General features: G+C 44.0%; 1 protein-coding gene across 1 annotated transcript in view; it reads left to right on the top strand.

Moving 5' to 3' along the window:
* Nucleotides 1-215: 215 nt before the first annotated feature.
* Nucleotides 216-26533, top strand: part of TIAM1 (TIAM Rac1 associated GEF 1) — a 187506-nt gene continuing 161188 nt past the window's right edge. Inside the window, exons 1-2 of the mRNA XM_065913560.1 lie at nucleotides 216-282; nucleotides 19833-20010. The gene's annotated coding sequence lies outside the window, so the exon portion shown is untranslated. The remainder of the gene's footprint in view (nucleotides 283-19832; nucleotides 20011-26533) is intronic.

Raw genomic sequence — 26533 nt, 5'->3', positions numbered from 1 at the left:
TTTAGTGAATACACTTGATTAGTCCTCCTCCTCCTTCTCCTGGATGCTATTTTGAATAGAATATCAAATCCCTGCATCGATGATGTACACACTACCTTTTTTCTCCCTGTGACATACCACACCTAACTTTGGGCTCTTGTTTCCTATCTTTTGAAAGCGCTGACTGCGTGCTGAATTTTACTGAGGAGGAATCTGAAACCACAGAGGAATGAAGTGATTTGCTCCTTGAGTTAACAGGTTTTCATGGTGCTCAAAGAGGAATACCTGTGGCTTCTCTCGCGGGTATGTTTTTTGGTTTTGTCCTTGAAAATTCAAGCTCCCTGGCAGAAGGAGAAGGGGGCGGCAGAAGATGAGATGGTTAGATAGCATCCAAGGGACATGAGTTTGAGTAAACTCTGGGAGACAGTGAAGGACAGGGAAGTCTGGTATGCTGCAGTCCATGGGTTTGCAGACTCGGACATGACTTAGCGACTGAACAGCAACAAGCCCTGAAGGGAAGCATTCAGAGTTAGAACTCCTAAGCCTAATTTCTCTGCTTGTTTTCTGTCGAGGTGAGAAAGGGGTACACTTTGGGCTTGGGAGGGCTGCGCTGAGCCTTCCGAGGGGTGATTTGGTTTAAATGTGGACTTGTTTCCAGCTAGCTGGGAGGAACTGCTTTCCCAATGTGATGCATTAGTCATGAGCCGAGTGTAGGAGGGTGTTGAACAATCACTCTGCACTCCCCGCTCCATCCCTGGGCTTGCAAGCTCAATTTTAAGCCCAGCTGCATCGGAATTGAGAACTTGCTGGGGACACCCCCACCCCCACCCTGCTGTGCGCTTGAAATCTTGGCTCAGAGGTGGGAGAGGGTGGTAATTGCAGATCCAGGGCTAGAGCAGAAATGTCGCCACAGGGGAGCTTGCGTACCTAGGATGCGTTATTTGTGTATGTGTGTGAGGGATAGGGGAGAACTGGGGGCGGGTGGCGGCTGTACTTGTATTGTTCAGTCTTCAAATGTATTTTGACACTGTTTTCCATAATGTAAAAGACAGCCACAACTCTTGATCATGTTGGATTCTAGGAGACCTAAGCTTGGAAGGGTGTTTCCCCTAGAAATAAGTGATAAAGGTGACATCTTGAATGTCAGACCACTCTCTCCATGACCCCTTGATGCCCCAAAGCCTGCAGTTACCACTAGCACCCCAAGAAGACCTTTTTTTTTTTTTCTTCCAGAGCTGAAATCAGGTGGAATTGTGGACTGGGTTGTCTAAACATCTGCTGGATATTCTGTTGTAAACATTCTGTGTGGCAACACGTTTTATTCCTTTTTTCCCTTTGGTCAGTATTGGTGCCATTACTAGGTACTAGAGAAAAGCTCTCCTGGGGCATGGGATGGTTAATATTACATGTGAACTTGGCTGTGGTGTCCACTAATTTGGTTAAATACCTTGCGGGTTGCTGTGAGGTCTGTTTTGTATGTCAGGCATTCTTTTTTTTTTTTTTTTATGTCAGGCATTCTTCATGTGCTTTTTTTTTAAAAACAACTTTTATTGGCGTATAGTTGAGTTATAATATTGTGTTAGTTTCAGATACACAGCAAAGCGGATCAGTGATACATATACATACATCTGTTCTTTTTTAGATGCTTTTCCCATATAAGTCATTACAGAGTATTGAGTTGAGTACTCTGTGCTATATAGTAGGTCCTTATTAGTTACATATCTTATATATAGGAGTGTGTATGTGTAAATCCCAATCTTTAAATTTATCCCTCCCCCTCCTTTCCCCACTGGCAGCCGTAATGTTGTTTTCTACATCTGTCACTCTCTGTTTGGTGAATAAGCTCGTGTGTACTTTTTAATCTGAAATTTTTTTAGATTCCACATGTAACTGATACCACATGATATTTGTCTTTCTCAGTCTGACTAACTTCACTCAGTATGACGATCTCGAGGTTTATTCATGAGGCTGCAGATGGCATTATTTTCATTTTTTATGACTGAGTAGTATTCCATTTTATATATGTACCACATCTTTATCCATTCTTATGTTGATGAATACTTGAAAGAAGTGAAAGTGGTAGACATTCAGTTGTGTCCGACTCTTTGTGACCCCATGAACTGTAGCTCGCCAGGCTCCTCTGTCCGTGGGATTCTCCAGGCGCAGATGCTGGAGCGGGTAGTCATTCCCTCCTCCAGGGGATCTTGCCAATGCAGAGATTGAACCCACAGTTCCTGCCTTGCAGGCAGTTCTCTACCCTCTGAGCCTCCAGGGTAGTCCAATGGATTCTTAGGTTGATTCCATGTCTTGGCTGTTGTGAACAGTGCTGCGGTGAGCTTTGGGTGCATGTGTCTTTTTGAAGTATAGTTTCTTCTGCCCGGGGGTGGGATTTTAGGATCATCTGGTAGTTTGTTCTTTCTTTTCCTTCTTTGCTCACTGTTTTCTTTTACCAGACATTTAAAAAATGTATTTAGCATTTAAATCAGACATTGAGTTAAGCAAGTTATCCTCCATAATGTGGGTGAGCCTTATCCAATCACTTGAAGACCTTAAAAGTAGACTGAGATCCTCTTAAATGAAGGGATTCTTCTCCTGGGGCCTTTGAACTCAAGACAGCAGCATGAACTCTTCCTGGGTCTGTGGACTGCTGGTTTGCCCTGCAGATTGTAGATTTGCCAGACTGTACAATCTCATGAGCCAGTATTTTGAAATAGTCATTCATCCATCCATCCATATCTTGTTGGTTTAGTTTCTCTGGAGAACCGTGACTAATGCAGGGGCCATGAGCTGTGGAACCATATGATAAAAGAGTAATGCACTGTCGTCTTTTCCCTCATGGAACTTGTCATCTTAATAGAGGAGAGGATTAAGACGAGTTTTCAAATAACTGATTACTACAGGGATTCAGAGGAGAAGAGTGATGAAGCATATCTTGAAAGAACAGAGCTTTGCAAAATTTTTCAGCAAAACGCTCCACAAAAAGAGAATTAATTTCTAATCACTCCATGTGCCATTTTATTTTGGGAGGAAAATGGGTATTTCATCTTAGAAAATCATCAGTTCAGTTTAGTTCAGTCACTCAGTTGTGTCTGACTCTGTTATCCCATGAACTGCAGCATGCCAGGCTTCTCTGTCCATCACCAGCTCTCAGAGTTTGCTCAAACTCATGTCCATCGAGTTGGTGATGCTATCCAACCATCTCATCCTCTGTTGTCCCCTTCTCCTGCCTTCGATCTTTCCCAGCATCAGGGTTTTTTTCAAATGAGTCAGCTCTTCACATCAGGTGGCCAAAGTATTGGAGTTTCAGCTTCAGCATCAGTCCCTCCCCTGAATATTCAGGACTGATTTCCTTTAGGATGAACTGGTTGGATCTCCTTGCAGTCCAAGGGACTCTCAAGGGTCTTCTCCAGCACCACAGTTCAAAAGCATCAGTCCTTCGGTGCTCAGCTCTCTTTATATTCCAACTTTCACATCCATACATGACTACTGGAAAAACCATAGCTTTGACTAGACGGACCTTTGTTGACAAAGTAATATGTCTGCTTCTTAATATGCTGTCTAGGTTGGTCATAGCTTTTCTTCCAAGGAGCAAGCGTCTTTTAATTTCATGGCTGCAGTCACCATCTGCGGTGATTTTGGAGCCCAAGAAAATAAAGTCTGTCATTGTTTCCATTGTTTCTCTGTCTATTTGCCATGAAGTGATGGGACCAGATGCCATAATCTTAATTTTTTGAATGTTGAGTTTTAAGCCAGCTTTTTCACTCTCCTCTTTGAATTCCATCAAGAGGCTCTTTTGTTCCTCTTTGCTTTCTGCCATAAAGGTGGTATCATCTGCGTATCTGAGGTTATTGATATCTCTCCCGGCAATCTTGATTCCAGCCTGTGCTTCATCCAGCCTGGCATTTCGCATAATGTACTCTGCATTTAAGTTAAATAAGCAGGGTGACAATATACAGCCTTGATGTACTCCTTTACCAATTTGGAACCAGTCTGTTGTGCCATGTCCAGTTCTAACTGTTGGTTCTTGACCTGCATACAGGAGGCAGGTCAGGTGGTCTGGTATTCCCATCTCTTTAAGAATTTTCCACAGTTTGTTGTGATCTACACAGTCAAAGGCTTTGGTGTAGTCAATAAAGCAGACTTAGATATTTTTCTGGAGTTCTCTTGCTTTTTCGATGATCCAGTGGATGTTGGCAATTTGATCTCTGGTTCCTCTGCCTTTTCTAAATCCAGCTGGAACATTTGGAAGTTCACGGTTCACGTACTGTTGAAGCCTGGCTTGGAGAATTTTGAGCATTACTTTGCTAGCGTGTGAGATGAGTGCCATTGTGTGGTAGTTTGAACGTTCTTTGTTACTGCCTTTCTTAGGGATTGGAATGAAAACTGACATTTTCCAGTCCTGTGGCTACTCTGAGTTTTCTAAATTTGCTGGCATATTGAGTGCAGCACTTTCACAGCATCATCTTTGAGGATTTGAAATAGCTCAGCTGGAGTTCCATCACCTCCACTAGCTTTGTTCATAGTGATGCTTCCTAAGACCCACTTGACTTCACATTCCAGGGTGTCTGGCTCTAGGTGAGTGATCACACTTTCGTGGTTACCTGGGTCATGAAGATCATTTTTTGTATAGTTCTTCTGTATATTCTTGTCGCCTCTTCTTAATATCTCCTGCTTTTGTTAGGTCCATGCCATTTCTGTCCTTTATTTTGCACTTTGTTGCATGAAATGTTCCCTTGCTATTTCTAATTTTCTTGAAGAGATCTCTAGTCTTTCCCAGTCTGTTTTTTTCCTGTAGAAAATCATACACATTAAAAGTTTGTATTCCATTATTAATCTATCCCAACGCTCCTGTTGTCCCTAAGCTCCTGAGTAAATCTTTGAGTACAACTGACTCTTCTGAATGTTGTTCCTTTAGTCCTTTGATTTGTGTCTGCTGGGTGTGCCAGGGGTGTTTGCGTATCATTTAGCAGAGTGCAGGACTGATGTAGGGGCATCCCTGAGGGATGCTGAGTGTGTCTTGAGTGTGGGCTTCAGTAGTTGGGGTACACAGGCTCAGTAGTTGTGACTCATGGGCTCACTTGCTCCATGGCATGTGGAAGCTTCCTGGACCAGGGATCAAACCCACATCCCCAGGATGGAACCCATGTCCCCTTCATTGGCAAGTGGATTATTATCCACTGTGCCACCAGGCAAGTCCAGAGATGAACATTTGTGAAGCCCTAAGTAAATACGACAGAAAAATGTCTTCTCACACATTGCCCCACTTTGTCCCCAGCAGAAACCTACAAGGCAGATTTCCTATTTTGCAGATGGAGACGGTGGTCCATGGGGGTGTTTATTGACTCACTCAAGGTCATGGGGACATTAATGAGCAGATGAAGTTCTGTTCTAGTTCTGACTGCATCCCAACTCTGTTACGTTTATAAATTGTGCTGCCTTCTGGGAGGGATTGTAAGTGTGGAAAGTTTTGACCCCAAATGGTGTGTCATATTTGAGCTCACTCATCAGGCTCACCCTATGGAGGTGTCCAGAGGGGCTTAGGAAGAGGGATTCGTACTGAAGATGGAGATTAAGGTAGATGTCAGTGTGGAAGGAAGTAAGTAAGTCTGTTAAAGAGAAAGCTACTCCGTCTGGAGAGAGGTAGAAGGCTGAGGTCAGAAACTACTTGGAGTGAGGAGGGCATATGAGAACCCTATAAGGCAATCCACGGGGAGAGAGCCTTTTTTTTTTTTTTGAGGGGGAGAGATCAGCAAGGTCAAATGCTGATGAAGGGCCCCCGGTGAGAACTCCTTTTGTTACTCGGATTGGAAGCTAGAGAGAGAGAGTATTTCTCCCAGAAGAGGAAAACTTTATTTCCCACTTCAGGATGAAAATTTTGTTTAAAAACATTTTCAAAAATTGATTCATTCATTCATTTCTTTTTTAAACTCTTTGTAGTGGAGTACAACAGATGAACAATGTTGTGATAGTTTCAGGTGGACCGCAGAGGGACTCAGCCATGCGTGTACATGTATCCATTCTCCCCCCACACTCCTCTCCCATCCAGGCTGCCTTATAATGCTGAGCAGAGTTCCCTGCCCTATACAGTGGGGCCTTGATGGTTACCCACTTTAAACACGGCAGTGTCTGCCTGTTGATCTGAACTGCCAGTCCATGTATCCCTTCTCTCCCTGGCAACCGCACGTTCCATATACAAAGGAATATTACTCAGCCATTAGAAAGAATGGAACGATGCCAATTGCATGGATTGGCCTAGAGGTTGTCATACTGAGTGGAGTGTGTCAGGCAGAGAAGGAGAAGTATCATCTGATCTTCCCTTTCCTGCAGAATCTGAAAAGAAGTGGTGCATATGAATTTATTTACAAAATAGAAACAGACTCACAGAAACCTCTTTAAAAATAATTTCCCTTTGCATGTGTTACTGCTAGCTTTCATTCTTCCAGGCCATATAACTGAAATTGCTTGGCCACTTACCCTGGCAGTGTCTGAGATACCCACACTGAACAAGGCAGTGATGGCTGCAGATGTGTTTTTGCTTTTACTGCTTCTTGGCCTGTCGTTATATTGTCTTCCAGGGATTGGGGATGAGGAAGTTGCAAAAATGAGTCCTTCCTTTTTATATCATTCTCTTCATCTGCACATGACCTTGGTTTATTGATGACTGGTGAAGGGATATTGTTAACTGTCTTGATTGCAAAAACACAGTTTAATGGCCCCTCTAGAGCTGGTGCTGTCAGCAGACACTTTCAGAGCAGGCATCAGTTTTCCGTGTCTGCTGACTTGGTCTTCTGAATGGCTGCATTCCCTTCTTGAAGATTCTGGGAGGTTTTGACATTGCTGCTTCACAATAAGCCTGAGATGTCGGTAAAGTTAAGGAGGCATCTGTATGCGTTTTCCACTGTCTTTCCTTATTTTTTCTTAGTTTCTAGATCGGCTTTCCCTGTCCCAGAACAGTGGTCTTCAATACTGTATATATGTGCAAGATGACTTCATGAGGGCATAGGAAGGGAATTTCAGAATTTCTCTGTTATGCATTTAAATTTCTATGTGTTTCTGTTCAGTTCAAATAAATGAGGAAAATTATAAACATACACAGAAATTTAAAATGTGCATAATGTATTTGCAGAAAAGCATATACATGTAATTTATCCATTGATTAAATCAGTGACGGCACACACTCACTCTGTTTTGGGTGGGCATGCTCAGAATGGTTTCACTGTATGAGGATTCCCATTAAACCTTTAGCACATTAGTGCCCTGGGTAGGAGCGTCCTCATTAATTCTTAGAAGGCATGGCCTGGCGTCTGCCTCACTCGCCTTGTGTGTGGTCTCATAGATATTACTTGGCAGTGAATGTCAAGCTTTTTAAGCTTGTTGCTGTCATACAGGGAACAGATTTACTTTGTGATTGTGTGTATCGGTTTTTCTGGGGACTTTGATGTATCATTGTTTTAGAAATGTTCTCATGACCTCCCAGGAACCGTCTTTATGTTGAAAGAGGTTGATTATCCTCTTCTGACTTCAGGGCGGGGCGTATGTGCTTTGTTTAATTCTTTTTCTTCTGCTTTCAAAAATCCAGTGTGCAGTGACTTTGGCTGCTTTTTATTTCTCTTCCAATTTGTTATTTGGCTGGGATGAATATTGGTCATTATTCAGCCAAAAAGATCTTGAGTCAGCCTTTAAAGTCAGAGTTAGGGGACCTCCCTGCTTGTCCAGTGGCTAAGACCGCCTGTCAATGCAAGGGACATAGGTTCGATCCCTGGTCTGGGAAGACCCCGTTTGCTGCAGGGCAGCTAAGCTTCTGTACCACAACTACTGAGCCAGTGCTCTAGAGCCCACGAGCCACAACTACTGAAGCCCTCAAGGCCTAGAGCTAGTGCTCCGCAAGCAGAGAAACCACTGCAATGAGAAGCCCACGTACTGCAACTGGAGAGTAGCCCTTGCTTCTCAAGACTAGGGAAAGCCTGTGTGCAGCAATGAAGAGCCACCGTAGCCAAAAAAATAAATAAATCTTAAAAAAAAAATAAAGTAAGGATTTGTTTTCCATCTTGAATTTCTGCAGTTTATCTCAGGGGTACTTGTTGCCTTGATTGAATCACCTATTTACTGTAAAAAGAATGCCCAGCAGAGAAAATCTCTTGATGGTTCCCATTATGATATTTATGGATTTTGACTTAAGCAACTTAAAGACTCGTGCAGTTCTTTATAAGTGTAGGGACCATAGAAACTTCTGGACCATCCTCTTGGTAAAGTTGGATTGAGTTCCAAAGTTAGTGGCCTCATAGTTCATTGGAAGGATTGATGCTGAAGCTGAAGCTCCAGTACTTTGGCCACCTGATGCAAAGAGCTGACTCACTGGAAGAGAATTTGTTGCTGGAAAAGACTGAAGGCAGGAGGAGAAGGGGAGACAGAGGATGAGATGGTTGGATGGCATCATCAATTCAATATACATGAGTTTGAGCCAACTCCAGGAGACAGTGAAGGATAGGGAAGCCTGGCATGTTGCAGTCCACGGGGTCTCAAAAAAAAGGACATGACTTCATGACTGAACAACAACAACAAGTCAGTGTCTGTCTTTCCTGCCATCTCTCTGTCCCCTTGGCCATGTACCCGACTCCCACCATCTTTATCACGGTCACTGGCAGAGCGTAACTGACTAGGAGCCTCACCTGAAATCTCCCTGATGCTCTTAGCTGTCAGCTTCTCATTTCACTCACTCACTCACAGAAAGGTGAAGTGATTGTCCTTAAATGCTACCTTGGAAGTGGTGCTCAGTCACACTTTTGTATTCAGCCCAGGCTCATTCCACTGTGGTTTGTACAGTTTTGGAATATCCGCCTTGCAGTCAGTGATCTTATTTAAATTATAACCCCAATCCCAAGGTGTGAGTCAGGAGCATACTGGGTGTTCCTGCAGCCCTAGGGAGTTTTGGGGGCTGCACTCAAACCTGATTTACATTTTAATTTTGTGGTACCAAACCTGAAGCATCAAGCTTTTATTTACTTTTGTATGAAATTGTCTATGGTATTGAACCCATTTATTACTACAGGTCCTGGCTTGGTCAATAAAAGTGTAGTGAGACAGTGTTTTTAACCTGTGGCCTCTCATAGGTTATGAGATGTGTGGGCTTTTTTTGTTGTTGTTGTTATTTTAAGGTCTTTGTAGTATTGGCCAATGTTTGTGTGTCTGTTTTGGTATCCTTCCTGCTCTAAGCATTCTGGGAGGATATTTTTCTTTCTTTCTTTTATGGTTGAGCTGGTGTGTTCCAAACTCAGTTCCTTTGGGCTTGAGGCCTTGTGTGGATTGGACACCAAACTTCAGCAGGATTGCTGGCAGGGAGTTTCGGCCTCTCAAGCGTGCAGCTTCTGAACTGGATGCTCCATTTGTCCTCGCAGTGGAAGGTGTCATCGTCACCTTCTCTTTTGTCAGTTACTAGACCAGAAATCGGAGAAGGCAATGGCACTCCACTCCAGTATTCTTGCCTGGAAAATCCCATGGACGGAGGAGCCTGGTAGACTGCGGTCCATGGGGTCACTAAGAGTTGGACACGACTGAGCGACTTCACTTTCACTTTTCACTTTCTTGCATTGGAGAAGGAAATGGCAACCCACTCCAGTGTTCTTGCCTGGAGAATCCCAGGGACGGGGAGCCTGGTGGGCTGCTGTCTATGGGATCACACAGAGTCGGACACAACTGAAGCGATTTAGCAGCAGCAACAGCAGCAGACCAGAAACGCCACGAGTGTCTCTTCCTTCTTTTTCTTCTTCCCTTCTTATTTCTCACAGGTACATATGCGGTCACCCAAGTCCTGGTGACTCCATCCATAGAAGAGAATGACTGAACATGGGATACGAGGCAGCCTTATTTATTATCCCAAGGCTCACCAGTCCATCCTAAAGGAAATAAACCCTGAATATTCATTGGAAGGACTGATGCTGAAGCTCCAATATTTTGGCCACCTGATGCGAAGAACGGACTCTTTAGAAAAGACCCTGATGCTGGAAAAGATTGAAGGCAGGAGGGGAAGGGGACAACAGAGGATGAGATGGTTACATAACATCACTGATTCAGTGGACATGAATCTGAACAAATTCTGGGAGATGGTGAAGGATAGGGAAGCCTGGCATGCTGCAGTCCATGGGGTCACAAAGGGTCAGACACGATTTAGGGACTGAACAACAACTCCTTATTTCCTCCAGGCACTGCCTGATACCTTGGGTGCAGCAAGCCTCCACCTTTTCTTTCATTTATCCCAGAGGGTAGGGAGGGGCTGGGGGAGAACATGTTTGATCATGTAACTCCCCTAATCAAATCCTATCACAGAGTCTATTACACTTAATAACATCTAATTTCTCTGTGTTGCATCCAACCCCAACCTATCTTTCTAAAAGCCCCACCACCTCCAGCTCTTTTCCACGTACTTCTGTACAACGCTGGACTAATGCTTTCATGCCTGAATCTTTGCTCTTTTCCTGGAATGTTCTGCTCTTCTTTTTTGGCAAGCTCTCTCCTATCCCTGCTCATTTCCTCCCATCCTCACAAGCCAAGCCAAATCCGATGAACCTTCAGAACCAGACTGGGCCCAGAGCTCCCCTTGCAGAATGCGTCTGTTTCTTTCCATCATTTGCTACTTTTAAAAATTATTTATTTTTTAAATTGACATATAGTTGATTTATATGGAGGAGGAAATGGCAACCCATTCCAGTATTCTTGCTGGGAAAATCCCATGGACAGAGGAGCCTGGTGGGCTCTAGTGCATGGGGTTGCAAAGTGTGGGCCACGACTGGGCAGAGCACATAGTTGATTTACAACATTTCAGGCGTACAGCTGTTGATTAAGTTACACACACACACACACACACACACACACACACACACACACACACACACACACACTCTTTTTCAGATTCTTTTCCATCATAGGTTACTATAAGATATTGAATATAGTTACCTGTGCTTATATAGTAGGTTCTCATTTATTTTATGTATAGTAGGGTGTATCTGTTAATCTCAGATGTCTGATTTATCCCCTCCCCTGTCATTCACTATTAATAAGGTCTGATTAGTCTTTCCAGCCCTATCTAGAGTGGAGAAGTGTCCACCATTTTCTTAGGTTGTGGGGATATAAAGAAACTGTCTAGTTTCCTCATCCCAAACAAAGTGGGTGCTCAATAAATAATAGTTGAGTTGAACTGAATTGTGGACAATCAGTAGGTTCTTATGTAGACACTCTGCTTTACCCCAATAATCCACCAAGCAGTTATGACTATCTATCTGTTTAAAAACCTATTTTTATATTCCCCTCTTTCATGAGTTGCTAACCATTCTAAGACACACCACTCTTACGTACCACCAACCAAGAAAGAAAATGGTGCTAATTTTCATCACACCTTTGTGATTGTAAGATATAGTCAACTTCAGAGACATTCAACATGAAAAATGTATTTGTTAGAGTCAGTGACACACGTTATTCCTGTTAGACCTATAGTCTTAAAGGCCTAACTGCAAAACAGTTTCAATTGATTTGAAAATATAAAGCTGAGATCCCTTTAAAAGATGTTTTTCGTTATAAAATGAGGAGAGCGTAAAGGAGTGTTTTGGGCTAAGTACCCAGGGATTGACTTGGGTGCCAGTGTGCTGTCCTTCTGTCTTATGACTGGGACTCAGTCTCTTTTCTGGGGTAAGATGAGGACTTACAGATAGAATCATCCCTATTTTGAAAATCTTTGGGAGGAATTTCTTTAACATTTTTGTAAAAATTATTTTATTTGACTTTCAAGTGGAAGATTCTCTCAGTGGAAGATGGAGATTTGATTAAAACCCCATCTTCCGATGCGTGTTCTTTATGTCTGTGTCTCTCCTGCCCAACAAATAGGTTCATCTATTCCACGTGGGTACAGAGGGGGACGGGGAGGGTGGGATGAATGGGGAGATTAGTATTGACGTGTGTACGCTGGCATGTGAGTTGGACATGACCGAGCGACCGTGCTGAACTGACCTCTTGTGTGAAATAGCTAGCTAAAGGGAACCTTCTCTAAAGCTATGGGAGCTCAGCTGGGTGCTCTGTGATCACCTAGGTGGGCAGGAAGGCGGGTGGGGGTTGAGGGAGGCCCTTGAGGGCGGGAATGTGTGTAAATGCAGAGCTGATTCACTTTGTCATATAGCAAAAAGTAACACCAGACTGTAAGCAGTTATCCACGCCACCCGCTGCCACCCCCCCACCGCAAATCCTATCTTCCCACCTAAACACATCCGAAATGGGAGTTCCTGGTGTGCCCCTAGCAGCAGTGTTACGTGGGACCCCATCACAGCTTCCGTTTTTGTGTCCGGCGGCTCTGTTTCCCAGCTGTCTTACTTGCTCCTTGACTTTTAGTTATTAAATCCACTTGCTATCAAAGAGGCACATGTATGCACAAACTTAACCTTTCTAGCTCTTCTTCCTTCCTCTCCCTCCAGTCTACCAGTTCTCTCTGGAACCTTTTCTCCTGGAGAACTTTGCCACCTCGCATACACCTTCCACCAACACCGATCCCACAGTGGCAGGCACAGAACCCAGGGAGGATGGAGCAGGTATCCCGGGGAAAGGGGGCGTGATGCCCTCTCGGGGACCCTTTAGCCTCAGAGCCAGGGATCAGCCGCACGAGTCGGGCGCACCCCAGCCTGGTGGCCTCTCCCCTGTCCTCTGACAAAGACGGTCCCAGCCCTCCTGCTGGCAGGCAGAGTTGCCCCACCAGCCACCTGCATGCGTGGCCTCAGTCCAGGGAGCTATTGCCTGACTCACAGAGTGATCCTCCCATTCTTAGTGGGGAGGCAGCTCCCGGACGCACAACGGTGGCTTGTGCGGCGGCGAAGGGATGAAATCGCCGGGATGATCCTCTGCTTCCTGATGAAGAAAAAAAGGACTGCTTGATGTCCTGACCATCTTTTGGTCTGAAAGATGTCCTTCTTGGCTGCTGGAGAACAGGTGAAGGGAGAGGCCAGGTTGTTAGGGGCTGGAGAGCATCACGGAAATGGCAGTTTTCCTACGTTTGGGTCCTCTTGGATGAGCCTGGGGAAGGGTCTTTGGAGGCAGGCAGCCGCTGCTGGGTGCAAACATCCAGGTGCTCTTCCTTTGCAGGGCTCACTCAAGGCCAAGGCTGTGTCCTTTAGGATGGAGACACCCCTGGCTCTGTTCAAGGTTCAACTTCTGCCTTGAAAACCAGATTCTCTCCCCTTGAGCTTTCGTCTTGGATGGTGAAAGAGCAGCTGCCCTACCCATTCTGCATGGGGGGTCTCAGGAGATGTGCCTGGAGAGGCTGATGGGGAGATGGGGTCATGTCTGCTGAGTGGCTTGGAAAAGATGTTGTTGGTTGATGTGATTGTATGTTGCAATCTCTTCCAAACTCAGGCATTGATGTATTTTCAAGAAGATTGTTTGGAAGTGCAGGGTAAGGTGAAACAGTCTGATACATTTCACAGGAGCTACAGAAACAGTTTCAACAGTATCATCCCCTCTCACTGTCTTCTGTGGGAACCTGGATGACCTCTTCTCTCACTAGGAGCTCTTAAGCCATGACATGGTGAAGCTGTGAAAGAAGGGTTTCAGCATTAGAAGTTAGCTGCAGTCAGCTAGCTCCATTCCCCTTTTCTTTTGAGATCAGCTTTTTCTGTGCTTTCTTACAATGACATGGGCGTGCATTTTGGATGTGACTTAGACTTGAAATTGAGCTGGGAGCCCAGAGTTGAGCTCTCTCACGTCGTGTGGTCACTCCTCTTGGAATGTTGGGTGGAATTCTCAAGGGTTCAGTAGCTTCATGCCTTCAGAGTAAGGATGCTGCTGCTTAGAATCTTGAAAAATTACATGATTCTTGGGGTCTGTCCTGAACAAGCCGATCCATTTCAGTAAGCCGGGACTTCACTGGAGCCCCTTTCAGAGCCAGGCTGTGTGGGGGTGTTTGGAAAGATCTGATGACCAGCTGTGTAACTCTGCCCTTTGGGACTGGCGGTTTCCAAACACTTCGTAGTGGGTGATGCAATGCTGGAGTTGAGTTGTACGCATTGGCACTTGTCCGTATCCAAGTATAGTTTCAAGATGATAAATACCAAGAACTGAGGGAAACTTAGAGAGTAGTATTTTGGTCTAAAGTCACTTACACGGTGCCAGCCAGATAGTAAGCATTCCATAAATGGTAGATCTCCCTGAGCCGGGGGAGAATATATTACTTCACTTTGCAATGCACTGCCTTGACTCCTAGGAAACCACAGTCATGTCTGTTCCAGCTGAACCTGTTGGTTAAGTATTGCCAAAGATTCACTGTTCTAAAATTAAAGTTATCATTTTAGGGGAAATTTCCCAACTGACTTCGCTGGCTTAAGAATATCAATTCTATGAACATGTTTTTTCCCAGTTACCTTGGGATGCATTTGGATATGCTGAGAAGTTGCTCAAAATCAGGGCAGTCTTTGGATAGGGGAACTTTCAGGAATTTTGTTTGGCTGATTTGGATGTCTATTTTTTACTCGCCTTGGAAAACATGGTTGGGCTAAAACCATTCCATCCAAGTTTTAGGGAGGAGGAATTTGGAAACCCTGTCACGATTCATTCATCTCTGTTGAGATGAGGGGGGAGACGTGTGCTCAGCCGTGTCTGACTCTTGGTGACCCCATGGACTGTAGCCCGCCAGGCTCCTCTGTCCATGGAATTCTCTAGGCAAGAATACTGAGGGGGTGGCCATTTCCTACTACAGGGGATCTTCCCGATCCAGGGATTGAACCCTGGTCTCCTGCATCGGCAGGCAGATTCTTTACCACTGTGTCACCTGGGAAGCCCCCTTCTGTGTGGAGGGATTGGTTTTTCACGGAGAATCCTGGCCCTGCCCCAGGGCCCCCAGCACTCCCCCGGTGCAGCGGACAGGAAAGGTGGGTTCCCCGTCTCTGTTCAGGAGTGCTTGTCTCAGTTCTCACACAAGGCGGACCAGCTCACCCCCGATGGGACTGTCCCTTTATGCCAGAAGAGGGGTGGCCAGGTGACAGTAGGAACGAGCCAGCCTTGGGCATGGGGCCCCATCTCACTCGAGTTACCCCTCCTCAGCCCCAGTACTCTGGAGAACAAGCATGCGTCCCGAGAGATTTTCCTGGTAAGCAGCCGCTGCAATTCAGCAGGGTCATACCTCTTCAGCCTTTCTGTCCCTGAACTGTAATTTTTTTTTTTTTCTTGAATCAGTTATCAAGACAAGAAACAGTCATATGAAGTTTGTCTTTGAAAGGATGTGGTTCTAAAAATATGACTCAGGCACTTCGCTGGTGGTCCAGTGATTAAGAATCTGCCTTCCGATGCAGGGGACCAGGGTTTGATCCCTGGTTGCAGAATTAAGATCCCACTTGGTGCACGGGCAACTAAACCCACAGGCCAGAACTCTGAGCCTGCGCGCTCTAGAGCAGCAGAAGCCTGTGCAACTCGGGAGGAGTCCCCATGCGCTGCAACCGGAGAAAGCCCACGCGCCGCAGTGAGGCCCCAGCACCGCCAGAACCAACACCGAAACCGAGGCTCACTCTACCACGGCGGCCTCAGAGGACCGTGGCTGGGAGGTCCTGTCTGATCTCAGCGCCCAGATGCTCATCCTTCTTCTGAACACTTGATTAGGACCTTGTGAGTCTTAGAACTACTCTGTCTTCCCCATCTGATTGGCTGTTACCAAAGCTTTACAGTCCAATTGAGCCAGCTGGGTAGACTGATACCCAGGTAAATTCATTACCCTTATTCTGTTCCGTTGCACTTTGTCTTAATCTTTGGGCCCTTTTTGTTTTTCCAGCGATAATTTCTCCTATTCAATTTTAGATCATGCATCTTTGGAAGTCACTACTAAGTCCTTGCTCGAATATAATAATAGTTAAAAACGTCAGCAAACAAAATGACTGATGAATTTTCTTTAATTTCTGAACCAATAAAAAAAATTTCAGTGTCCTAGATTCATCTGTCCATCTATTCCCCCAGGCTGATTTTTGGACTAAATGTGAATGCTAAAATCTCTGTTCTTTTGGTGCTTATTGCATATAAAAAATATTCAAGATTTCTGATTCATTTAGGATTTTGACCCAAAACTACTACTCCATCCCACTTTAAGTTTCAGGTTGAAGGGAAATGTTCTGACTCTCATTCATTTAGTAATTATGAAACACTTTGGGGGCACTTATTCATGAACAGAGTAAGAATGAACTTACTTCTGTAGTCTTCTATAGTTTGTACTGTTTCATGTTGAATCTCTATTTTCTGTTTTAAAACAACCTTTTCAGGTAGATGTTATGTAAAGCAGATAATATTATGCATCCTTATTTTTCCTATTAAGTTTTGGAGTGGGTAGTTTGCTTGCCCAAGCTCACATAAGTTAGTAAATAATAGAGCTTGGGGTGTAGATGTGGGTATTTTGATGGCAAGTACAATATCCTTTTCTCTGTACATTTGATTCCTGGAACTTGCAAGAACTTAAAAGTGACAGGATGCCTCTCATGAGTGTTTTCTGAGGTGAAAAAGAAAGTTCTGGTGTGGCAGACGTTTTAGGGAAAGCCATGGATTAACTGCCATGGACACAGTATTTCTGACATTGTCATATTTCGTCTTGGGTTGGAGTGATGACACTTCTGAGCCCTGTGTATTTTTGAGGTGTTTGAAGCCTGGGATTAGCTTGGTTAATTCCCTTCTCTTCTCCAGCACCGTCACTTCCCTGTGAAAACTGGTTATTTGACACCTGATGCAGAAATTGACTTTATGAGTTGAGATGAATCAGAATGAGACTGTAAAACTTGGCACATTTATTGTTCACTTCAGTGGGGGTCATCTTAATGCAATGCAAGCTGTCCAACTGGTCCTGCCAGGTTTTGTCAGCGTGGTTTGCGTGTGTGCGTGCACTGTGGCAAATTGAGTCAATCACGTCTTCCAGCTGGGTTAATGAATTCCCCTTTGGTCTCATGACACATTTGAGGTGATCGTTTTCATCCAACTTAGACTGTAGACCCAGTTTCAGTGAGTTAGGTACCATGTTTTAAGGAATTCCCCTTAATAGTGGCCCTTCTTGTAGCATCTTCCTTATGGTTTACAAATGTTGCATAACAGTGAAAAGAATCTGGTATTTTTATTGAGAGCTGACCAAGGAGTAGGCACTGAAATAATCATGCACATAGATGGTTTCATTTAATGCTTATTTCGATAGAATGGTTTAGGAATTCTTGTCCCTATTTGTAGAGGGGTAAACTGATAATTAGTGTTTGCCGCAAATCACCTTGCAAGTAAGTGACAGAGCTGAGTTTTGACGTGATTGATGCATGCAGGGACTCCAGGCTCAAACTCCCATCACTGAGTTAGCTGCTTTCCTGCCGCTTGCTTGTACTTGATTTTGGCTGTGCTGGGGCCTTGTTGCGGCGCCGACTTCTCTCCAGTTGCAGTGAGCGGGGGCTGCTTCCTACCTGCAGTGTGCGGGTTTCTCCTTGCAGGGGCTTCCCTTACTGTGGAGCGTGGCTTCTAGGGCGTGCGGGCTTCAGTAGCTGCAGCTCGTGGGCTCCCTAGGTGATACACGGACTCAGTTGCTTGTGGAATCTTCCCAGACCTGGGCTCAAACCTGTGTCTCCTGCATTGGCAGGCAGATTCTTTACCACTGAGCCAACAGGGAAGCCTGTCTACCTCCTGTTGAAGGTGGATTCTTCATGGCTCTTAAAGAAAACCTGAACTCCTGGTGGTTCTCAGGTGATTGTGGCGTATATTCACAAGCCCATGGTGGAATTAATCAATCCACAAGTACTTGATACAGATTGAATCCTTGGTGACTTGTTGCAACCTTAGCATATCTGCTGATCACAAAGAACAAATATGTTTTCTTCATCTGTTTACATCATGGGGTCAGTTCCACGGGTCACAGGTCAAAATACTTTCTCCGTCAGAATCAGGGGGGACGTGTTTGCTTCGGCAGCACATATACTAAAAAAACAGAATCAGGGGGGAAAAATAGATCCCAGATCCCAGATGGACTGGGTTTTGTCTTCCTACATATTTTTTAAACAATGCCTGATAACTTTCACTTTCTTCCCCATAGCATTTTTCTGCTCAGGAAATAGAAGACTGTAATAGAGAAACATTTCAGTTCTGGTAGCAGAATATGTACTTTTTTTTTAAAGTATAAAAAATGCATTATCAGCCTACATGTGCAGGTGGAGGACAGCCGCCTGCAGGCCCGGTTTGCCAGCAAGAATCCAGCCCTTGCAAATTATTGGCAGCTGGCACTGTAATGAGTCCATTTCAATATAAATGGGCTGTTGCTTATTAATTTCTGCCAGTTCCTAAGCAATTCAGGAACCGCTTTGAAAATGTAAAACTTCGCAGAGAGCAGCTTAAGGAGGATGCCTGGGAAAAGAGAGGAACAGACCGGCAGTGGGGGAGGGAGGGCAAGGACATGTACTGTAGGGTAATAATGGTGCATTGCTGAGAACTCGTGTTCCTCTCCTGGCAAGCGTGAGTCACCAGGTTCACGGCGAAGGAGCATACTTTCCGAGATAGGGTGAACGGTAACTTCACTTACTATGCTATCTTCTATGGATATGGATATTTATTTACTATCTTGATGTGACCACCTTCCACAACAGTCAGCGAGTTTCTCTGTGTTGCTCTGCAAGCTGTTTGTCATCTTGAGTTCCACCTTAATGAGGCTGCCAGTTATAGGTGCTAGTCGTGGGCAGCCTCACGGGAGTGATCTGTAGGAGAGGAATGAGAGGCAGCCGCCCCCAGAAAGCCCTCGGGGCTTTCTCCTGTCTTGTAGTTTAGTCGCTGAGTTGTGTCCGACTCTTTTGCGACACCGTGACTGTAGCTCATCAGGCTCCTCTGTCCATGGAATTTTCTAGGCAAGAATACTGGAGTGGGTTGCCATTTGCTTCTCCAGGAGATCTTCCTGAGCCAGTGATTGAACCTGCATCTCCTGCCTTGGCAGGTGGGTTCTTTGCCACTGAGCCATTAGAAGCCTCTGTCCTGTCTTAGCATCTCCAGTCTCACCAGAAGCCGGGGTTTAGAAAACAAAGACCACTCACAGTCTTTGTTCGTGGAGCTTATTTTGAAAAGAAATACCTCGTGTGTATGATGAGAAGGTCTATCATATTGAATTTGGTCTTTTGTTTTACTGTCTTTTAGCATTTTCTTCAACTTCTGTGATAGCTATAGCTCTGCTTTGAGAGTAACGAGACTCCCTGATTTCCTGTCACTCGTATCTGTTTGTTGAGACGTTTGAAAGATTCAGAGGGAATCAGGAGTGTAGGGGTGCAGGTACCTTTTGGAATTACGGTTTTCTCCAAGTCTATGCCCAGGAGTGGGATTGCTGGGTTGTATGGTAGTTCTGGTTTTAGTTTTTTAAGGAAACTCCATGCTGTTATCCACAGTGGCTGCCCCAGTCTACATTTCCACCCACCAACACCCCTTTTCTCCCTGCCTTGTCCAGCATGTAGTTTGGTATGTTTTTGATCATGGCTCCACAGCAGAGATTAACGCAACATTGTAAAGCACCTGTCCTCCAATAACCCTTTAAAAAGAAGAGGAACCATGAAATCATTCCACTGGGATGGATTTCTGCTACGTGATACCTTCATCTGTAGAGACAGAATAAAATGGTAAAACGTTACTGAGTTTGTAGAGTGATTTATTACAGTAAATGTAAATATGCTTGTATTTATGGATTTATGCCTATCATTTTAGACCTGTAGCTAAATGTTGCATTGTTTGATCTGGGGTGTGCTATTTCACACCAAATGGATGTTGGAGAGTTTATGTAAATGGGTTTGTTGGAAAATTCCCGTTTCCTGTGTTCTGGCTGAATAGCGCTTTCCTTTTTCTGCCCTCTCCAGGTTTTCGGTACAGCTGCGTAGACGCAGATGGGACTGTGATGGCCACCTCCAGGAGCAGGTGCTGAGACGCTTCCCAGCCACTGTCACTGCTCATCCTGGCACCATCACCAGGCCCCATAGCTAAATGCCACAGTGCTCTTGGGGCAAGTGGGGCTGGGAACCGTTGTTGCCTTGTAAGGTAAGTTTGTGAATGTGTGCTTGAGCCTGTGTATGCCTCCATGAATTAAACGTAATGCTTCAGAGGTGGTGAGGCAGATACCATAGCATTGCCCTGGTGTGTGTAGCTTGTGAGAAAAAGAATTTGGACTCACTTTTTTGGATTAAGGTTACGCCCATCTAGCAATGCAAAAGTATTAGCATTAAAACTTTAAAAAAAAAAAAAAGAAAGAAAGAAAAAGCAGGTAGCTATCTTTTCCCCCCTGTGAATTGCCCTCAGGGGTCTTTGAAATTTATTCTCAAGCTTTACCATCTTTAGATGAGATTATGTTTGAAAAAGTCAAACCTGGCTTCAAAAATCTTACTTCAGAACAATGATATGTTTTGTTTCTGGTTTGGATAATCTTTTAAAAAGCAAAATAAATGCAGTCAAAATAATAATCTTTCTAAATCAAAGATCATCTTTTATTTGTTGCAAAACTTTCCTGTTTAGTCTCCTGTGTTAGGGGTATTTGTGTGTGACTTGGCAAAGTGCTTTTCATGGGTTTGTAAAGATTTAGCTAAAACTTTCAGAACTTTGTCTCAGTTTAATCTTAGCTCTCTTCCTCACCAGCACCCCCCCCTCCCCAAACCCCGTTACCCTGTCTTCAGGCTCAGCCTCCAGTAGGGAAAAAACAGGCTTGAAACCAAGCCCTCCCACTAGAATCTAATTTTAAATTTGCAATCTGTTGTCTTGTGATTTTTGCTTCAAATTTAACTTTGAAATAAATACATTTCATCCTTTCTCCTGCAATTTTGGAGGTCTGTTTTCAAATCATAGAAGGGTAATCATTACGTTTATTTTAATAAGTTCTTAAATACCTTGGGAGGGAGTGAAAAATTTTATTATTAACAATTATAATTTGTATACATCATTAGATGCCTTATGTTCATATTCCACAGAACCCTTACCAACAAGAGAAGCCTTGCTTTAATAGTTAACTTTGACTTGAATTTAAGTTGGGTCACCTTCTGCCCACTTATGGGCTCTAATGTTGTATATTTTTGAAATATTCTTGTTATAGACAATCTGAGAGATGAACATCCCATTGAAATAAGCAGTACTAAAACTTTAGTTCATTCAGATGGCCAATGTAATAATGAGTAAGTCATGGTCCCTGCCATCGGGAGATTGTAATAAAATAAGAAGGGGTACATGCAAAGAAAGACATGTGTGTGAATAACAACCACGCTGCAGACGGGATGGGAGGAGATGAAGCAGAGTGCCGTTGGGGTGTTGAGAAAGAACGGTTAAGTCCAAGCTCGGTAGTATTTTCTTCTTTATAGTAGGCAATTTTCCCAAGTCATCTGCTCTAAGTTTGCTGTTGCTGTCAGCCTGGTGTCCCCATCTTCACTCTCCAAGAGTTATCTAAGAAACCTAGGGACTTAACGCATTTCTTTTTTTCTTTCCCGTAACTGAGTTCTAGGTAAGGGACCTGCCTGGCAGTTAATCAAGGCTCTGCTTCCTCTGCAGGGTGTGCAGGTTCTGTCCCTGATCAGAGAACTAAGACCTCACGTGCTGCATGGCCAGAAGAGTGAATTATAGCTTTAGTGTAGTGGCTTTGGAAAATACGAAAAGCAAAGTATACTTTTGGAAATTAAATTACCTCATAATCTCTGTCTAGGATGCTAACTTAAAAATTTTTACATTTTTAAAGGTCTGTACATTCTCTGTGTGTGACTCTCTCCCGCCCTCCCTCTTCATGTGTGTGTGTTTATGAGAGAGAAAGAAGGTAAAATATTAACATCCTAGAATTTTAATCTCCTTGAAGCCAGCATCTTGGATGTGTATCTCAAATATAAGTTTTTCCTTCCTGAGAATAAGAGTTTTGCTCCAGAGGTGATTGACCCTAATAATGTAATTATCTTTTTGAGTATCTGCTTCTGAACAGGGCAAGCCCCAGCAAGCTGACCCACAAGGCTGGGCTTTAATCATGTGGAGCTTTCCTGCTCAGCCAAAGGGTGGGGCATTTTGCTGTCTGGAGTGCTGCTTGAACTTCTGGTCTCTCTAGGGAATTAGACATCCTAAACTCTAATAGCATTGTTATAACCTCCTTATCTGCAAGGTGATGAGGTTCTTTCTTGTTTCCCTTGTATCTTCTTTCTTTCCCCCTTTTTTTCCTCTGAACAATCTGTAGTTACAGGAGTATTTTTCTTTGTTCTTTCTACCCAGAGACCTTGACCATGGGTGAGTTTCTGTTAACGGGAATGTGTTCTCATGCCATACCAAGAAAATGTCACATCCGATGATTAAAAAATGCAGCTTACGTTTTGTATTTTGGATCAAATTAAAAATATTTTACCTTTCTTTTTAATTTATATTCTCTTTCTCCACTCATACACAGTAATTGGTGTTCACGGTGATCTTGCATAGACATTCCAAGCAGTTAAAATTTTCATTTATTTCAGGAGTGTTTACCATTACTCAGACAACACAGTTATACTAGCTGCTTTAAAAGCTTGATAATTCTAACATCTGGGTCACTTTGGGGTTGACATCTATTGATTGTCATTTCCCCTGAGAACGGTTAGATTTTCCTGGTTCTTTGGGGTGCATTGTGGACACTTTCGAATATTACATTGGGAGAATCTAGGTCCTGTTAAAATCATCTGGAGAATGTTGAATTTTCTTTTTTTCCCCTATTTTAGTAAGCAATCAACCTGGCTAGGTTCAGGTGGCAAGTTCTGTCTGACCTCCTGTGGGTGGTAGGTCTGATATCAGTTCAGTTTTCAAAGCCTCTGCTCCAAAGTTGTGGCTTTGTCCCACACATGCGCCAGTTGGGAGTTAGACTGGGAGGTGAGCTGTGTTTTATGTGATAGCTCAGTTCCTCAAGCCTTAGCTGTCTCTGTTTGTGTCAGTCCCAGGCACATGTACCTGAGGGGTGAGCCTGGGACCTGAGTAGATTGACACACGACATTAGCTGGTGTGTTTCCTCCGGCTCTGTCTTCTCTGAGATTGCCCTCACTCTTTGGCTTGCAGGGACCACCAGGCTCGATTTCTTTGGCCAGAACGACAGGGCATGTCTTGTGAGTTTCGCTGCTTTTCTCAACGGCTAGATATGTGCTCAGGCTTCCCAGGTGGCACCGGTGGTAAACATCTTGCCTGCCAGTGCAGGAGACGTAAGAGCTGAGGGTTCAATCCCTGGGTCAGGAAGATCCCCTGGAGGAGGGTGTGGCCACCCACTCCAGTATCCCGCGGGCAGAGGAGCCTGGTAGGCTACAGTCCACGGGGTCATGGCGGGCTATAGTCCTTGGGGTCGCCAAGAGCTGGACACGACTGAAGTGACCCAGCGTGCATGCACGGACTGTGTGCTCACCCTCCATGCAAGGCTGGAAGGGAAATGAGCATAATAAAAGCCGAATGGGAAACTCACTCTTGTTAGAGTGGCTCCTCCAGTTTTGTTTGGTTGTTTGTTTATTTTTGGCTGCATGGGGTCCTCACTGCCCGTTCCCACAAGTGGGGGCTTGCTCTCTAGGTGTGCTCTGCTGGCTTTGTTGCCCCTCTGCACATGGGATCGTCCCAGAGCAGCTGTTGAACCCGTGTTCCCTGCATTGGCGGGTGGATTCTTCACCACTGAAGCACCAGGTTAGTCCTTATTTTTCTTCCGGGTTTGATTCCCATCCCAAACTTACCTGCTTTTGCTTACTCTTTGGAATCCTCAGGTAGTTGCTTTTGACTTTGGTTCAGAGTTTTTTTTAATCTTTATCATTGAAAGAAAGACCAGCCACTGTGTCTGACTTCATCTTGGCTGGCACCAGGTACTATAAATAGTATTTCAGTTTTGTTCACTGCTGTATTAAAGACAGAAGCTCTGTCCCTACTTAATCCACCCTTCCTCTCTGTTGAGTCTCACTTTGGACCCTTGTTTTGTGTTTGCTGTCTGTTTCCCGATGACATTGTGCTAGATAATGCCCAGTATGTGCTTATTTTCTTATTGCATAATTCATTGAAAAAGAGGATTCAAAAAAGCTTCATTTGGCAGCATCGTCACTTTTGAACAAAAATTTCCCTTAACCAGAACCTCCCAGTGAGTGATGGCTTTAACTTTTTATTTTGAAATAATTATAGATCCACAGGGAATTGAACACAGTAAACACATTCTTCATCTAGCTTCCCTTAACGGTTGCATCTTACTTAATTTCCGCAAACTACCAAAGCCAGGGATTTGACACTGTTTTTCAAAAGGTGTAAATAGTTTTATATCATTTTATCACATAAGGCTTAGTAAGGGTAATAAATCAATAAAAGCAGTCCCTGAAAAAGAACCACCTATCTGATGTATCTATGAACCACCCTAATGACTGCACTTTTTTTTTTAAATTGTGTTAGTTTAAGGTGTACAGCATAGTGGTACAGTTATATTACTTTTCAGATTCTTTCCTCTTAAAGGTTGTATCAAAATATTGAAGATAGTTCCCTGTGCTATTCAGCAGGTCCTTGTTGGTTAACTTTTTTATCTATAGTAGCGTGTCTATATTCATCCAAAACTCCTAATTTATCTCTTCCCTCCTTTCCCCTTTGTAACCATAGGTTTATTTTCTGTGTCTATTTCTGTTTTGTAATTAAGTTCATTTGTATATTCTTTTTTTTTTTTCAGATTCAACATATTAGCAATAATATATAATATTTGTCTTTGTCTGGCTTACTTCCTTTAGTATAATAATCTCTAGGTCTATCCATGTTGCTGCAAATGGCATTATGTCATTCTTATTATGGCTGAGTAGTATTCCATTGTACATATCTGCCACATCTTTATCCATTCATCTGGCAATGCACCTTTAGGCTGCTTCCATGTCTTGTCTGCTGTATGTAGTGCTGCCTGTACTGATTGATAAAGTTCCTTTAAGTATTTTCACTGTGCATTTATTTTGATGGGAGTACTTTTTTACTCTTTTGCTGTGCATTTACTTTGATGGGATTTAAAGGAAGTTACTATGAAAAGTTTAACTCATGACTTAAGGAGCAAGATCATGGTGTTGGGAAGAATGGAGAATTCATCCTCTCTCTAGTGTCCTTGGTCTCTGACCCTAAGAATCTCTCGATTTTTTTTGACCCCTTCTACTTTAAGTGACACCTCCCCATCATGTTGCGTTGTCTCCTTTGCCTGCATTTTCTCTGATCATCTCAGGCTGCTCAGTCCTGAGCTGTGTCCCCGACAAGGAGGAGAGGTACTCTCTCAACTCCAACCCCCTTTCCTAAACCTCCAAAAGGAGGAGGGATGTAGGGACTGAGTGAAATGAGACAAAAGGCAAGGCCTTGAGTCTCTGTCTAGGTGATTGAAGGTTGGGGAGAACAGTGGAGCAGGGCAGGCTGAACTCATCAGCTCAGTTCACAGAATCAGGGTGATCCCAAACCCAGGGGCCTGGGATGAGGGACCTATGCTGGTGTGCAGGTGGAAGGGACCTAGAGAACGGCGCACAGACTGAGTTTTCTAGGCACTCTGATGTAGAAGAGCTGGCATTTTTAAGGCCAGCGTATCTTTTCTCTAGTTCACATTATGCCAACACCCTCATCTCTTTTCTCTTGCAGTTGTGTGAGTGTGTGTTTTTACATTCTAGATTAAATTTTGTCACTCATTCATTCTACTGGGCACCTACTACCTTTCAGGCAGTGTTTTAGGCACTGAGAATACAGCAATACACGAGACAAACTTTCAGCCTCCCTGATGCTTAGGTTCTAGTGGGGAAAGATAGAGAATGAAAAATATGAGTAAATGAAAAGCATTTTTTGAGACAATTCTGACAAATGTTAAAGGGAGCGGGAAGCAAAGAAGAGGGGTGAGAAGTGTTGAGCTCTGAGGGGTCATTTTGGATAGAGATACCAGGAAAGATCTCTTTTAGATCTTTTAGATCTCTCTCTCACTGGAGTTAAGATCTGGAGAGAGCAAGCCAGGTGTAGGTGCCTAAGGCTGGAGAGTTGGAGGCCACGGAAAGAGCATGAACAAAGGCTGCGGGGAAGCTGGAAGCTGTATCCTAGAGGACTGGAAAGAAAGTTTAAGATTTGAGGTTCAAATTCGGACAGTTGTTCCTGTGTTAAAGTCTTGCTTTAACCTCCTGCTTTACCACCACCTCCTGCTTAACATGCCTCCCACTAACTACCCTCTGCAAGTGCAAGCTGTTTGGGGCCACTAATCTTTTCGGTAAGGAAGTCAATGGGGAGTTGAGTGAGCTTAAAAATGGTAACATTTTCTAGCTTGCCATCAAGTACTTGTATTCTGATGCTCTGCTTTTCAAGTTGTTACAAATTGAGTTTATTACAATCTTGAATTTGTTAAAATATTTCTTCTGTTTTACCTTTTGGTTTTTTGGCTTCAGAGGCAGGTGGGATCCTAGCTCCCTGACCAAGGATCAAAACCCCACCCCCTGTGTTGGAAGGCGAAGTCTTCACCACCAGACCGCCAGGGCAAGCCCCTGCTTTTCAGTTTCTAGTCCAGTTTGTGCATTTCAGCCTGTCTTCTCCCCCCTTCATCTCTCCCCCCTTCATCTCTCCCCTCTTTCCTAGTGAC

This window comes from Muntiacus reevesi, chromosome 21 (genome assembly GCF_963930625.1).
Source record: "Muntiacus reevesi chromosome 21, mMunRee1.1, whole genome shotgun sequence".
Lineage (NCBI taxonomy): Eukaryota > Metazoa > Chordata > Mammalia > Artiodactyla > Cervidae > Muntiacus > Muntiacus reevesi.
This window is presented reverse-complemented; position numbering and strand designations above follow the sequence as displayed.